This window comes from Nomascus leucogenys, chromosome 16, assembly GCF_006542625.1.
Source record: "Nomascus leucogenys isolate Asia chromosome 16, Asia_NLE_v1, whole genome shotgun sequence".
In the NCBI taxonomy this organism is placed as follows: domain Eukaryota; kingdom Metazoa; phylum Chordata; class Mammalia; order Primates; family Hylobatidae; genus Nomascus; species Nomascus leucogenys.
Window position 1 is genome coordinate 17,927,060 of NC_044396.1, and position 15,412 is coordinate 17,942,471.

Below are 15,412 nucleotides of genomic sequence, written 5' to 3' on the forward strand. Positions count from 1 at the left end.
CAAGTGATCTGCCTGCCTCAGCCTCCCAAAGTGCTGGGATTATAGGCATGAGCAACCAGGCCCAGCCTAAGACTTCTTGTTTTAAAAGGCTAACATAAACTTGATACCAAGGCATGATAAATATTATAATATAGAAAACTTACAGGCCAATGGCTCTCATTAATATAAACACTCATTAATATAAATTTTAAAAATTAAAATATCAGGAAATTGAATCTAATAAAATATTCAAAGGAATAACATATCACAACTAAGTTGAATTTATTCTAGGAATGCAAAGTTGGTTTAATATTCAAACTCCATTAGCAAAATACAGGGAAAAATTTTATGATCCACTTAGATGCAGATAAAATTTAACAAAAATATCCATTCGTGTTTAAAATGTTTAAGCAAGGTAGAAATAGAAAAGAACTTCTATCTCCAATAAAATAAAAAAGCCACAGCAAATACCACATTTAATTGTGAAATAGTGAAAAATTTTTTCCCCTGAGATTAGACCAAGGAAACAATGGCTGCTGTCACGACTGCTCTTCAACATTGCACTACAGGATCTAGCCAGAGCAATAAATGAAGAAAAGGTAATAAAAAGTTTAAAAATTGAAAAGCAATAATTAAAACCTTCATTATTTGCGAATGATACAATTATGTACCTAAAAGATACAATAAAATCAACCAATAAGCTACCCTAGAACTAAGTGAATTTATCAGGGTCCCAGGATCCAAGGTCAACACATAAAAATAAACTATCTTTCTATATTCCAGCAAAATGCATTAAAAACAAGTTTAAATACAATGCATAATAACATCAATAAAATAAAAAGATATACCATATTCATGGGCCGGAACACTCAGTATTATAAAGATGTCAGTTCTCCCCAAATTGATCTCTAGATTTTACACAATTCCAATCAAAAGCTTAATAGGCTTTTTATAGAAATTGTAAAGCTGATACCAAAAGGTGCAGAATTTCAAAGAACCAAGAATAGGCAAGGAAATTAAGAACTAAGTTAAAAGATGTATACTATTAGAGGTAAAGACTAAGTATGAGCCACTAGTAATTACAGTAATGAGACAGGACAGGCAAAAAAACCAATGGAACAAAAAAAGTCTACATATTTATTTACACACACATAACATAATTTAAGGCAAAATTATTGCAATGAAACAGGGTCTTCAAAATAAATGATGCTTAAGTGCTTATCCATTTCAAAAAATAACAAATGTTAAACCCTACCACAACACATAAAAAATCAAATCAACTGGGTGTAGTAGCTTGTGCCTGTAATCCCAGCTACTCGGGAGGAGAGGCAAGAGGATATCTTGAAGCCAGGAGTTCAAGACCAGCCTGGACAACATAGCAAGACCCTCATCTCTAACATTTGTTTTTAATTAGCTGGGCCTGGGTAGCAGTCACTTGAAATCCCAGCTACTCTGGAGGCTAAAGCAAGAGGATCTTTTGAGCCCAAAAGTTCAAGGCTGCCCAAAAGTTCCTGAGCTATGATCAGGCTACTACGCTATAGTCTGGGAATCAGAGTGAGACCCTATCACTAAAAAAAAAGAAGAAATCAGATGGGTCAGTGGATCCTAGGCCCAAATGCGAAAGGTCAAATAATAAAGCTTTTAGAGAAAAACATACAAAAAAGTCTTCATGACCTTGGAGTAAGCAAAGTTTTCTGAAATGGGGCACTAACCATGACAAGCACTAATCCTAGGAAGAGCTTAATAAACTGAGCTGCATTCAAATTAAAATCCTATTTTTATTTAAAAAAATTAAAAGGTGAAAATGCAACATATAGAATAGGATAAAGTATTTACAATATATACACAAGAGATAGGACTTGGATTCGATACATAACTCTTACAATAAGAACTGACAGATGATAACTTTTTAAAAGAGAGACAAAAGACCTGAAAAGCACTTCACAAAAGAGGATATGTGAATTGCCAGTATGCATATGAAAAGATAATCAACTCATAATTTTCAGTGAGTGCAAATTAATACCAGTGAGCTACCACTACACACCCACAAGAACAGCTGCAATAAAAAGGACTGACAACACTGTTACCAAGAACGTGAAGCAACTGGAAATTGGTAGAAACACGTTAGAAAACTTACTGAGGGTACCCATTAAAGCATTACTTATGACCCATTATTCTACTCAGATTAAAGCCAAAATAAATGCTTACATATATGTACCAAACAACATACTAGGATATTTATAAAATATTATGTGTAATAGCCTAGGGATAGAAACAATCCAAATTTATTTAGTATGAAAAAATAATTCGTGATATATTCATATATTCAGACTACTGTTATCCAAAATGATATAGATGAATGATAGATATATTGTGAAATGAGACTAGACATAAAAGAATACATGACTCAACTTACATAAAGTCCAAAAGCAGGCAAAACTAATCTTTGGAGCTAGAAGTCAAATAGCAGTTACATTTGAGGGTGTGTGATAACTGGGAGGAAGAAGAAAGCAAGCTGTGAGAGTACTGGAGATGTTCTATTTCTTTTTTTCTTTTTTTGAGACGGAGTCTCACTCTGTCGTCCAGGCTGGAGTGCAGTGGCGCGATCTCAGCTCACCACAAGCTCCACCTCCCAGGTTCACGCCATTCTCCTGCCTCAGCTTCTCGGAGTAGCTGGGACTACAGGCGCCCGCCACCACGCCCGGCTAATTTTTTTGTATTTTTAGTACAGACGGGGTTTCACCATATTAGCCAGGATTGTCTCTATCTCCTGACCGCGTGATCCACGCACCTCGGCCTCCCCAAGTGCAGGGATTACAGGCGTGAGCTGCTGCGCCCAGCCGAGATGTTCTGTTTCTTATTTTAGGTGGTGGTTACCGGAGTGTCTTACTTTGTTAAAGTTTATAAATCTTATTGGGGCTCTTTTCTATATTTATGCTAAGCTTTAATTAAGAAATACAAAACAAGAGAAGAGTTTTATTCTTTACTGGTCAACTATTTTCTTTCTCACCTACTTACCTTTGTTTCTTCCCTTTTCCTTTAGGTCAATTGTTTTTTCTTAGAAATCATTTAAGGCCGGGCGCGGTGGCTCACGCCTGTAATCCCAGTACTTTGGGAGGCCGAGGTGGGCGGATCACGAGGTCAGGAGAACGAGACCATCCTACCTAACACGGTGAAACCCCGTCTCTACTAAAAATACAAAAAAATAGCCGGGTGCGGTGGTGGGTGCCTGTAGTCCCAGCTACTCAGGAGGCTGAGGCAGGAGAATGGCGTGAACCCGGGAGGCGGCGCTTGCAGTGAGGGGAGATCGCGCCACTGCAGTCCAGCCTGGGCGACAGATCGAGACTCCTTCTCAAAAAAAAAAAAAAGAAAGAAAGAATTTAAATATCCAAATAGATATTTTGTAAATGTACCAGACCCAGCTACTACATTCTCTCCCTTCTTGCCCTTTGATAGAAATTTTCCCTTTTTTTTTTTTTACTAGAACACAGAATAAGAAGTCATAAGCTTAAATGACACTGAAAGAATTTTTTCTCCCAGTACTTATTGCATACTTGACCAAGCTACTCATATTATTTGGACGTAATTATCTGCCTGTGTGTTGGTCTTCTCATTTGGTCTAAACTTCTTCAGATAAGAGGACATATATAATTAATTTCTGTGACCCTGCTCCTATCTTTAGTCTTTGCCACATAGTAGGAACTCAATAAATTGTTGTTGACCTAAAAAATGTATAATCCATTTTGAAATCTTTAAGAGAAGCCAGAGGGCTAGAATTGAAAGAGGCTGAAATATCCTATTTCTCCAGGGCAAAGAACTAGATTATATGACCACTTGAGAGCCCTTCTCTCTCCCAGAGTCTATGATTGAATGACTTGCTAGCAACTTTTATAGCCTTCCTTAGTTACTCATTGTACCAGTTGATATGCCACTGAGATTTGCTTTATTCTTGTTCTCTTTCTTTATTTTCGTTTTCAAACACACACACACACACACACACACACAGATTTGTATCTGTTGGTCCTTTCCAAATTACTGCTATCTGAGCCACATAGATTTAAAAACACCCTTTCTAATTTCACAGCCTATGTTGGAAATTCAGAGTTCTGAATATTATGTCAGTGACCCAGATCCATTTCCAGATACAAAACGAGGGCTTCAAGTTTCCTGCGGCTCTTTTGCTAATAGGAATGTGTTTATTTTATACCTCATTTTTTCCCTGCTCCAGACAATAGCTAGTGCTTATGGTATCACATGTTGGAACAACAGAAATTATTAATTATAAAACAGATTAACCTGATCTAGTAGGATCTAATCAAGAAGACTTGATGGTGGAAGACTTTTGTCATAGGGAAAAAAAAGTTTGAAATGAAAGGAAAAGAAAATAGAAATTGGAAAGTATCTGTCTGTAGGCATTTAATATATTTTTTTCCCTTTTTATGTCCAAAGCAACACTAATGACCTCTCAAAAATATGTGTTTGTTATTAAATGGACAGATTTTGAATGGTCCTAAATTCACTTGATGAGCATTTCATGCTTCAACCTTACTGAAATTCGAGATATACACAAATGTTGAATTTCTTAAAACGTATTATTTTATTATAAACTTTTTTATTTGATTATAAACTGTAAAATTTAATTTCTCAGTGATTTTGTTTTCATATACTAAGCCATATATGCAAGCTATGAACTTATAGAACAATTATATTCAAAAGCCTAAATATATTTTATCAAAATAAGTACTAAAAATTACTAGGCTTCAGCTCTGTGCTTTGATTCCCTTTGTTCACATGTCATCAAAAACAAACTTAGATGAAATATTCTTTACTATTCAAGTTACTTCAAAGTTAAAGAAATATATTTGACTTCAAGTTTCTTGTAGCCCTCATTTCTCATTACAACACACAGTTAGTTTCCTTCCACTTACTTTCTTGTTAAAAGGTAGAAAATACTCACTCCATGTCCCTCTCTCATTTATGAGTAAAAGAGGATGACTTCCATTTTCTGCTACCGATTCAACCAATTGAAACCTCTTTTCTCATTCTCCAAGCAAAAATAATATCACATATTTTTCAACCTTAACCCAACTCTAACGCTGTAGGATTGTGACATCCAGTTAGATGGGGATTATTTCAACAAATGTAACAATGATTGATAGAAGACCAGTAACATTCATTTTAATTGTGGTTTGTCTTGGAGTATTAGAACTAGGCCTACAAGGAAAGAAAAGTTATTCTTGATGTAGCCTCATGTAGTCAGGGTATTGGCAAAGCCAGCCTTTGGCACAAGCTGAAGAGGCAGCTGACTGGTATGGTCTGAAGAGTTTGAAGTGTTTTCCACTGTTTCTTCCAAGGCACTTGTAATTCCCACATTGCTCACTCTTTTGAGTTAAAGTAAACATTACCTAGGAACTTTAACACTCTCGTGTGAACTCATTTTCTAGACTAAGTTACCCAAGAACTTATGGGTTGGACAGAGAAATATAATACTTTGGGGGCAAGAAAGAGAGAGAGAGAGAAATTGTTTAGAGAATCAGGAGAGAGGGATCAGCCAAAGCCAAGACATGGAGGAGAAAATCTCAATGTAGAACTAAGAGGAAGACAGTAAACTGACCACAGCAGACTTTAGAAGAGTTCTAAAAGATAGGTCTAAAGATGACATAATATTGAATGTTTTCACTGGGCAGCCAACATACAATAGAAAAGAAACCTAACACAAGATATCCCGTAAAAATGCAAATTTTCAAATAAATGACCGAAAAACTTGTTTGGTGGTTTTGAAGATCCCTCAGCCACAAAGAGGATATAGCAGCATGCAGAGAAAGCAGATGAGGAGAAAATCTGTGAGAAGGCTGTCTTTGGAGGAAGCCAGTGACTGGTGGGGTACAGGCTGCTCCACTACAAGCCTAGTGAGAAGAGCTTCAGCAGGAGCACTCAGAGAGGGTCTTATATGTCTCCAGGAGCAGGGCATAAGGTGGCCAGCAATGGACTCCTGCTTGGAAGTTCTCAGAAGCAGTGATGGGCTCCCTGGCGGCATGAGAAGCAGAGAAAGGGAAATAGCACATTCATTGACATCTGCCTGGAGTCCCATCATTTTTCAGGGCAAAAGAATGCCACACAGCAGAAAGAGCTAGCCTGAAGCCACTTTAAATTCTTCCCTAGAAGACCTCCTGGGAAAATGGGGCAGGGGACATGGGGGAACAAGAGCAATTTAGAGAGAAGCAGCTGGAGGAAAATATATTGCCCTTGTCATATGAAGTAAGTTCAAATATTCTCAGTGAGAGACTTTTACAAAGCACACAAGAGAAGGCACCAGGTTGACATCTTTTCAGTGGGATATAGAAAGTCACTTTCCAACAGTACCAGCATATAAGACCTTTCCTGCTCTTTTCCCACCTTCAACCAATAGGGATAACCTCGATAAGAAAGATAGAGGAGGAAAGGAAGAAGAAATGGTTCTCGGTCTTCTGCTGTAGATTCTTTCTTAGCTTAGTTCTAAAAGCGGATTGATTGCCCACGCTGGAGTGCAATGGTGCGATCTCGGCTTACTGCAACCTCCGCCTCCCAGGTTCAAGCGATTCTCCTCCCTCAGCCTCGCGAGTAGCTGGGATTACAGTTGCACGCCACCATGTCCGGCTAATTTTTTGTATTTTTAGTAGAAACAGGGTTTTACCATGTTAGCCAGGCTGGTCTCGAACTCCTGACCTCAGGTGATCCATCCGCCTCAGCCTCCCAAAGTGCTGGGATTACAGGCATGAACCACCCTGCCCGGCCTAGAAGAGTATTTTTATGTGTGCATTTATTATGTGAAATTTCTAAGGAGAGCATCCTTCTACTTGCCCCCTTCATAAACCAGATTTCTCATCTGCAGCACATTCCAGCTGGAAGGAGAAGAAAATCTTTAACAAAGTGATTACTTCATCATCTATACAGTTTTAAATTAATATTATGTTACGTGACTTGGAGTGAACATAACACTTTGTAATTACTAATAATGACCAGAAAATTAATGGTACTGTCTACATTTCAAAACCAGGTTGAAGCAGTTCCACCCGTAAGTATATTCCAGGGGGACAATCGAAAACAACTATATTTTCTGATTAAATCCCATGAATTTTCCTTATTCAACATCCCTGTTACAATACTAATAGTAATAGCAATAACAATGCCCCAAAGTAGCTACCATTATTAAAGACCTATTATATGTCAGGCAGCATGACATGTACTTGGCACATATTATCTCATCTAATCTTCATGACAATCCTAGTTAATATTATAGTTTCCATTTTAACGTTGAGCAAAATGAGATGCAGAGGGGTAAGCAATTATCCTAGATTGCTCAGCTATAAGTGATCAAACCATTATATGACCACAAAGAGGACTTCAAAGTGATAAACTCTCATTTGACTATATCACATTGTATCAATGCCAGGTTACAGAATTTTATTCAACAAGCACTGAAGGGTGATTACGATAGGTATGAAAGAAAGAGAATGAGAAGAAAAAAGAGGTGTTTTGAGAAAGAACTTAGAAGTCCTCTTCTGCATTGTGGCTCTACAGCATACATTTCTGCCTCTCTGGCCACCATAACGTGGCAACAGACAAGAAATCAGTCACTACTCAACCCTCTTGCCCATCCCCAAAGCTTTATAAACGAGTCATCAAACATGCTTCAGAAGAAGGGGGTGGTATTAGAACCCATTCTCAGGTCTTATTCTTCCCAAAGCATAGCTAGGATACTCCACTTAGAAATTTCACATCATAAATACACAAATTACTAATATTCTATTGCTAATCAATCCGCCTTTAGAAACTAAGCTAAGAAAAAGTCTACGATAGAAAGCCAAGAGGCCATTTCAAGAAATGTGTCCTCCCTTTTTTGTTCTCCTTTCATTATTATTATTATCAGTATTCTCTTCAGGGACACTAGAACTGCATGCTAATGAGAGAAAAATCCATGAGCAAGTCTAGCCAGATGTTTCAAGTAAATAATTCAGATGTTGAAAGTCTGATCTACGGGCTATTGAGTCACATAACTATCAACAGTTTAGAAATCAAGGCACAAACCTTAAACCCATTTAATGGGTTCCTCCCCACTAAGATTAGAAGTCTACACAAAAATATATGAAGATTACAAATAATAACTTGAGATAGTTTAACTATCACAGTGAATGTAAATTCTTCAGAAAATTATTTAAATAAATCTTAACTCTTTTAAATATTGCAGACCAAGGAATTTTCAGTCACTACTGGAAAGTAATGCAGATCAAGATTTTAATTTTCTATTATGTATTTTTTCACCTTGCTTACTCACAATGACCCATGCAAAGATCCAAAATGCAAATTCTATATCAGCTAGAGTTTTCCTTGACCAGAGACACTGCTGCCTACAATAAGGTTATTGTAGTTGATTAAACTTTGGGTTCATTTTGCCCTTTTTTAAATCCAAAAAGATGTTTCTCTCTTAAAACAAGGCAATCGAATTAAGCAAATACATAGAACTAGGCATTTTTCCTATTCAGTTGTCTAAAAAAGTCCAGTTGACAAACTTTTTTTTAATATGCCTACCTATAGAAGTACCTAGATAGAATGTCAGATATTTGGATAAAGCTCCAGGAACATTAAACCCAAGGTGAATTCTGAAACAACTGTGTCACATTGAAACTAAAGCTTCATTGATTAGTATCAGCCAACCACAAGGTATACATTCCACCGAGTGCCTGAGGATGAAATTGCCTCCTGGCTCCCATTACCTATTGGCAGCAGCATAAAAGCATTGCACCTGGGAATGTTTTACTTTATTGGGAATCTGAATAATCAAAAAAAGATAAAACCACTGAAAAATCTTATTGTTGACCACGAAAGAAGGATAATAATTTTGGCCTCGAGGTTCTGAATGTATGGAGCAAAGTGGAAATGATGCTTCCCTACACCTTCTTAATCCCAGAAATGCTAGGAAATAAGGCACTGTGACGGTCTCTTCAATATATGATGTTGGGAAAATTGAATATCCCATATGCAGAAGAATGGAACTAGAACACTGTCTTTTGCCATATACAAAAATCAAATCAAGATGAATTAAAGATTTAAGTCTAAGACCTCAAACTACAAAACTACTACAAGAAAGAATTTTGGGAAACCCTCCAAGAAGTTGGAGTGGGCAAAGATTTCTTGAGTAATATCCCACAAGCACAGGCAACCAAAGCAAAAATGGACACATGGGATCACATCAACTAAAAAAGCTTCTGCACAAAAGGAAACAATCAACAAGGTGAAGAGACAACCCAAAGAATGGAATAAAATATATATGAACTATTTATCTGATAAGGGATTAATAACCAGAATATGTAAGGAACTCAGACAACTAACTCTATAGGAAAAAAATCTAATAATCTGATTTTAAAATGTGCCAAAGATCTGAATAGACATTCCTCAAAAGAAAACATACGAATGGCAAACAGGTATATGAAAAGGTACTCAAATCATTGATCAACAGAGCAATGCCAATCAAAACTACAATGAGATATCATCTCACCCCAGTTAAAATGGCTTTTATCCAAAAGACAGGCAATAACAAATGCTGGAGAGGATGTGGAGAAAAGGGAATCCCCTGTTGGTGGGAATGTAGATTAGTACAACCACTGTGGAGAACAGTATGGAGGTTCCTCCAAAAACTAAAAATAGATCTATCATATGATCCAGCAATCCCACACCAAAAGAAAGAAAATCAGTACATGGAGGAGACATCTGTACCCCCATGTGTATTACAGAACTATTCACAATAGTTGAGATTTGGAAACAATGTAAGTGTCCATCAACCGAAATATGATGGATAAAGAAAATGTGGTACTTATACAAAATGGAGTACTATTGAGCCATAAAAAATAAAGATATTTTTAATGAGATCTTGTCATTTGCAACGTGGATGGAACTCGTGGTCATTATATTAAGTAAAATAAGCCAGGCATAGAAAGACAAACTTTGCATGTTCTCATTTATTTGTGCATGCTAAAAATTAAAACTCATGGAGATAGAGAGTAGAATGATGGTTACCAGAGTTTGGCAAGGATAGTTGAGAGTTGGGAGGGGGTGGCAGTAGGGGAAAAGTGAAAATGGTTAATGTGTACAAAAAATAGTTCAAAAACTTGAATAAGATCTAGTATTTGATAGCACAACATGATGACTATAGTCAATAATAATTTAATTGTGCATTTAAAAGTAATTAAAACTGGATTGCTTCTAACACAAAGAAAGGATAAATGTTTGAGGTGATGGATACCACATTTACCCTGATGTGACTGTCACACATTGCCTGCCTGCATTAAAATATCTCATGTACCCCATAAATATAGACACCTGATATGCACTCACAAAAATTAAAAATTAAAAATTGGTGGATAATAGGAAATAAGAGGGCACCAAAAGATCACAAGAAGATTTACACAGCATGACTTGCACATGGAGACTCTAGACCATCTCTAATAGTCTCCTTCCTGGAATCAGTAAGTAAACTACAAAAGATATGCTTTGGGGACTCTAGTTAGCAACCAAAAGTAGAGAGGTAAGAATAGCAAGTACATGGATTGGTCTACTCACTGGGGCTATTCACTAATTGATTTCTAAGTATTTATTAAATATTGCTTTAACTTTAAGTCTGAATTTGTTCATGTTCAGTATTTGAATCAGGAGACTTAGTGAACTCTTCTTGGCTGTATTATTGTTGTGTGACTAGGAAAAGTAACCCTCCTTCCCTGCTTCAACTTTCCTCACCTATAAAATGCGGAGAATAATAAATCCCATCTATCTCACGTGGACGTAATGAAGAGGATTCCAGGTTAATAATTTATACGACTTTCTGGGTGAATAATTCTATATAAATGAATGGAGAATCCAGTAATAAACCACAGGTTATTTGACACCCAAGTTTAGTATTTGATCCACAATACCATTGTTTTTTAAAAAGTAACTGTAACTAGTCTCTCAGAGATTGCTTTTAATCTCATCTGAACCACATCCTGCATGACTTTCTATTTACTATTTTGAATGAAGGAACTTGTGTGTTTTCCAACACAAAATAGATGAGTGTTGTCAATTGCTTTATTTTTGCTCTTTAAAATTTTTAGAAAACTTATTGATTAGATGAGTGATCACTTGCTCAGCTACTGAGTGGCATTTTAGATTTCTAAGTAAATAAAGTATCTTCAGGTTTCTGATTATATATGACCACAGTTGAAATCCAGCCTAGGAGTTTATACTACTTAAATAACAGCCTACCCAACTGACAGTAACAGTGTGCATCTATTAGCTGGACTATACTCTAGTTTGCTTACTAAACTAGTGTCTGTCATAATTTAAAAGTAGAAGGGAGAAATGATAAACAACATAAGTCAAAATTTTGTTTCACATATTATTATATACTGTTTGTATACATATATATACTAGGAATATTACTTGAAAAATCCATATTTTTATCACATTTTCCTTTTTAGAGTTGTTAATAACTGATACATTTTTTAAAACCATAACAATATTATACAACCAAGCTACTTTACTAGTATGAAAGAAATATTTCTGCTTAGCTGTTTAGAACGTATCAGGCATACAGGTAACAAAAAATATTTAAGTGGCTCTTATCTGATAACAACATTATAGAGTAAGGCAGAAAGAATGGGAAACACTGGTAAGAACGTATTGAATCAAAACTTTAACGTAGAAGACATAAGTACTGAGAGGTTCCTGAAAACATCCTCAGCAGGCAAACAAACCTTCCACACAAAAATCAATAGAATTGGGCTCCATTTGAACAGAAAAAAATAATTCTATCAACAAGGCATTGGATAAACAAGTGAGTACCCAGTTGGAATAGATCCTTAAAATATTAATAGCAACCATAGCCCTGAATCAACAGTCTTCATAGGTACAATTAGAAGTTAACACTTTCATTGGTCTTTTCCATTATAATCAAACACAGAAAACAACATATTATTGATTTTAAAAATCTGTATATAAATAGACATACAAATATTACTTTTTTAAAAAAGAAGCAATCATCTGATTCTTCAAGGCAAACCATGGAATTTGTTTTACACTTACCAATAAAAGCAAGTCTTTAAGTTCTACAATAAAATCATGGTAAATTATTCAATAACTTTAGCTAAAACAGCAGGTCATTTCAACCTTCAAATTATGTGAGTGCATCCTGATAAGCACTGAGCACAATTAAATGTTGTTTCAAATTTTTAAAATAATGACAACTCTTTAATAGTAAAAGTAATTTGTAGAGTCTGTCATTTTGGAGTAGACAAAAGCTCATTGAAAGCAACAATCATTTAGACATAAACAGCTTATTTCAATTGCAGCAGTCATTACTGTAATGGTCTGGTTATCTGTGGCTGCTCAACAAATTACCCATAAACTGAGTGGCTTAAAAGAACAGTTTCTTATTATATTTCATGGTTCCATGGGTTGAATGGGCTTACATAGGCAGTTCTTTCTAGGTTTCTTATGTGACTGCAGTCATATGGTCGCTGGGGCTGAAGGCTCGCTTAGGCTAGATGTTCAACATGGCTCCTTCACTCATATATCTGTCACCCCAGCTGATATGCCTGGAACATCTGAGGAATGGCCAAGCCCAGTATTCTATTCTCTCCTCCTTGCCCCTCCCTTCCCTTCTCTCTCTCTCCTTCCTCTCTTCCTCTCACCCTCTGTTCATGCAACCTTTCCATATGGCACTGTGAGAATTCTTACAATATGACAGTCTCAAGAGTAGAGGGTTTCTTATGTGGGGGGTGGCTTTCCCCAAAGCACGTGTTCCAGTAAAATGTGAAAGATGCAAATCCTCTTATAATCCAGCCTCACAACTCTGTATTGTCACTTTCATTGCATATTGCTTACACATGGCAAGCCTATATACTATAAGGAAATATATACTATATATTATAGTATATAGCATACATTATATACTATATATTATAGTATATAGCATACATTATATACTATATATTATAGTATATAGTTATATACTATATTATATTTATATAATATAGTTATATATAATATATAATGTATTTATATATTTATATAATATATATTTATATAGTATATATTATATATTATAATATATATTTATATAGTATATATTATATATTATAATATATATTTATATAGTATATATATTTTATATTATATAATATACAATATATAAATATATAAATTATATATATAACTTATATAAATATATAAAAATATATATACTATATAATATATAAATATATAAATAATATAATAAAAATAAATATATAAATATATATAATAACTTTATATAGTATATAATATATAATATATTATAATATATTATATATAATATGTATATTATAATATATGTAATATATACTATGTAAATATATATATTTATATATAGTTAATTATATACTATATATAATAGCATATATACTATATATTACTATATATAGTAATATACAGTATATATATACTATATATTACTATAATATACTATAATATTATATAATATATACTATCTAAATATATATTTATATAGTTAATTATATACTATATATTATAGTATATATACTATATTATATATAGTATATAATATATTATAGTATATAGTATATATACTATATACTATATATTATATACTATATACTATATACTATATAGTATATAGTATATACTATATACTATATAGTATATACTATATATACTATATAGTATATATACTATATACTATAAGGAAAGAGGGGTGAACATCAAGAGGCCTGGTTCATTGAGAGGCCATCTGTAAAGATCAGTCATCACAGTAATAAAAGACAATAAGATCAATTAATCTTTTTGTTGTTGTTCTTGTTGTTACTCATAATAGTATATAATTATTAATTTGTCCATTCAAAAAGGGATAAGTATATAGAAAGAACTAGAAATATAGAAAGAACTAGATTTATTTCCAATGAAAGATTTTACATTCTCATAATTAGCAGCTGTGAAAAAAGGAAAAAGAAAATGGTTAATTCTAATAGCACTGATAGGGCAATATTGCTATTGCTTTGCATTGTAACCTTAGATAACGGAAAGTTCTTAAGCTTTGGTTCTATGATTGGTGTCATCACCTAATATGGCTTCTATCATTATATACAAAAAAAATCTTCTCTCAGAACAGTAAAAGTCAATAGGTTGTATTTAACTGATATTAAATTTTAAAGTATTTAGTATCAGTTTTTTTAAAGGTAGCATGCAAATGCTCTATGGTAGTTCAGTTGGAAGGATTGTCTTTTAAATAAATTATGCTGAGTTAAGTGGCTATTAATAAGAAAAAATGAAAGTTGTTGTTTACCTCACAACATTAAAAAAAATACAGTACATTACAGTCCTAAATGTAGAAGTTAAATCAAGTAGGACTTCTGTCTTCAGTCATGATGGATTAGCTTATACCAGAGTAACAGTGATGATAAACAACAACAGAAATTTTAAAATACATGAGTTGACACTTCTCTATTTTTTAACAAAAGATGGTACAGGACTGTGATCCCTGAGAGAAAGGAAACATGAGACAAGCCCCAAGATCAATGCAACTTTCTATCTAAAAGCACTTCTAGACCATAGCCTGGAGAACTGGAGTACAAGTCAGAAAAAAAAAAAATCCTGAGGAAAGAAAAATAAGAGTTTGGGGTTGCTGAGTGGCAGAATGGCAAAATGTTTCACAGCAGGATACCAGAAGAAGAGAACAGAACAGAGAAGACATTCCAGAAATCTGCATGGGGGTTTCCTTCAGTCTTTGACTGATTATTAAGCTGTTAGAGTGAGGCTTTAAGGTATTCTGGGGAGCTGAGAGCTGAATGAAGATTCTGGAAGTCTCCCGGTATTAGGATACATAGGATACAGAAAAGGCATGCCTTAGATTATGCCAAGTCTATTACTAGTGTAGAGACTGCTTTAGAGTTGCCTGAACTGAACTTAAAAATGGCCATCACAAAAAGGAGACTAATCCACTAGTAAACTTACTGTTTACCAGAACAAAAAGCAATACTCAAAAAAAAAAAAAAAAGACAAAACTGTAGCAACAAAAGGCCCAGACACTAGACAATGTAGTAATCACTATGTCCTTAGGCAATAAAAATTACTAGATATGTGAAAAGTTCACAAAGTATAATACTTACCCTGGAAAGCAAAAGAATAGTCAATATAAATCAATGACCCAGTATTAAATTTTCATATAAAAATTTATGTAAAATAAATATGGTCAAAGACTTAAAAGATAGTCATAATGAATGCACAAATGGAGAATGTCAATTTTAAAATGTAAGCTATGGCTGGGTGCTGTGGCTCATGCCTGTAATACCAGCATTTTGGGAGGGTGAGGTAGGTGGATCACTTGAGCCTAGTACTTCAAGATCAGCCTGGACAACATGGCGCAACC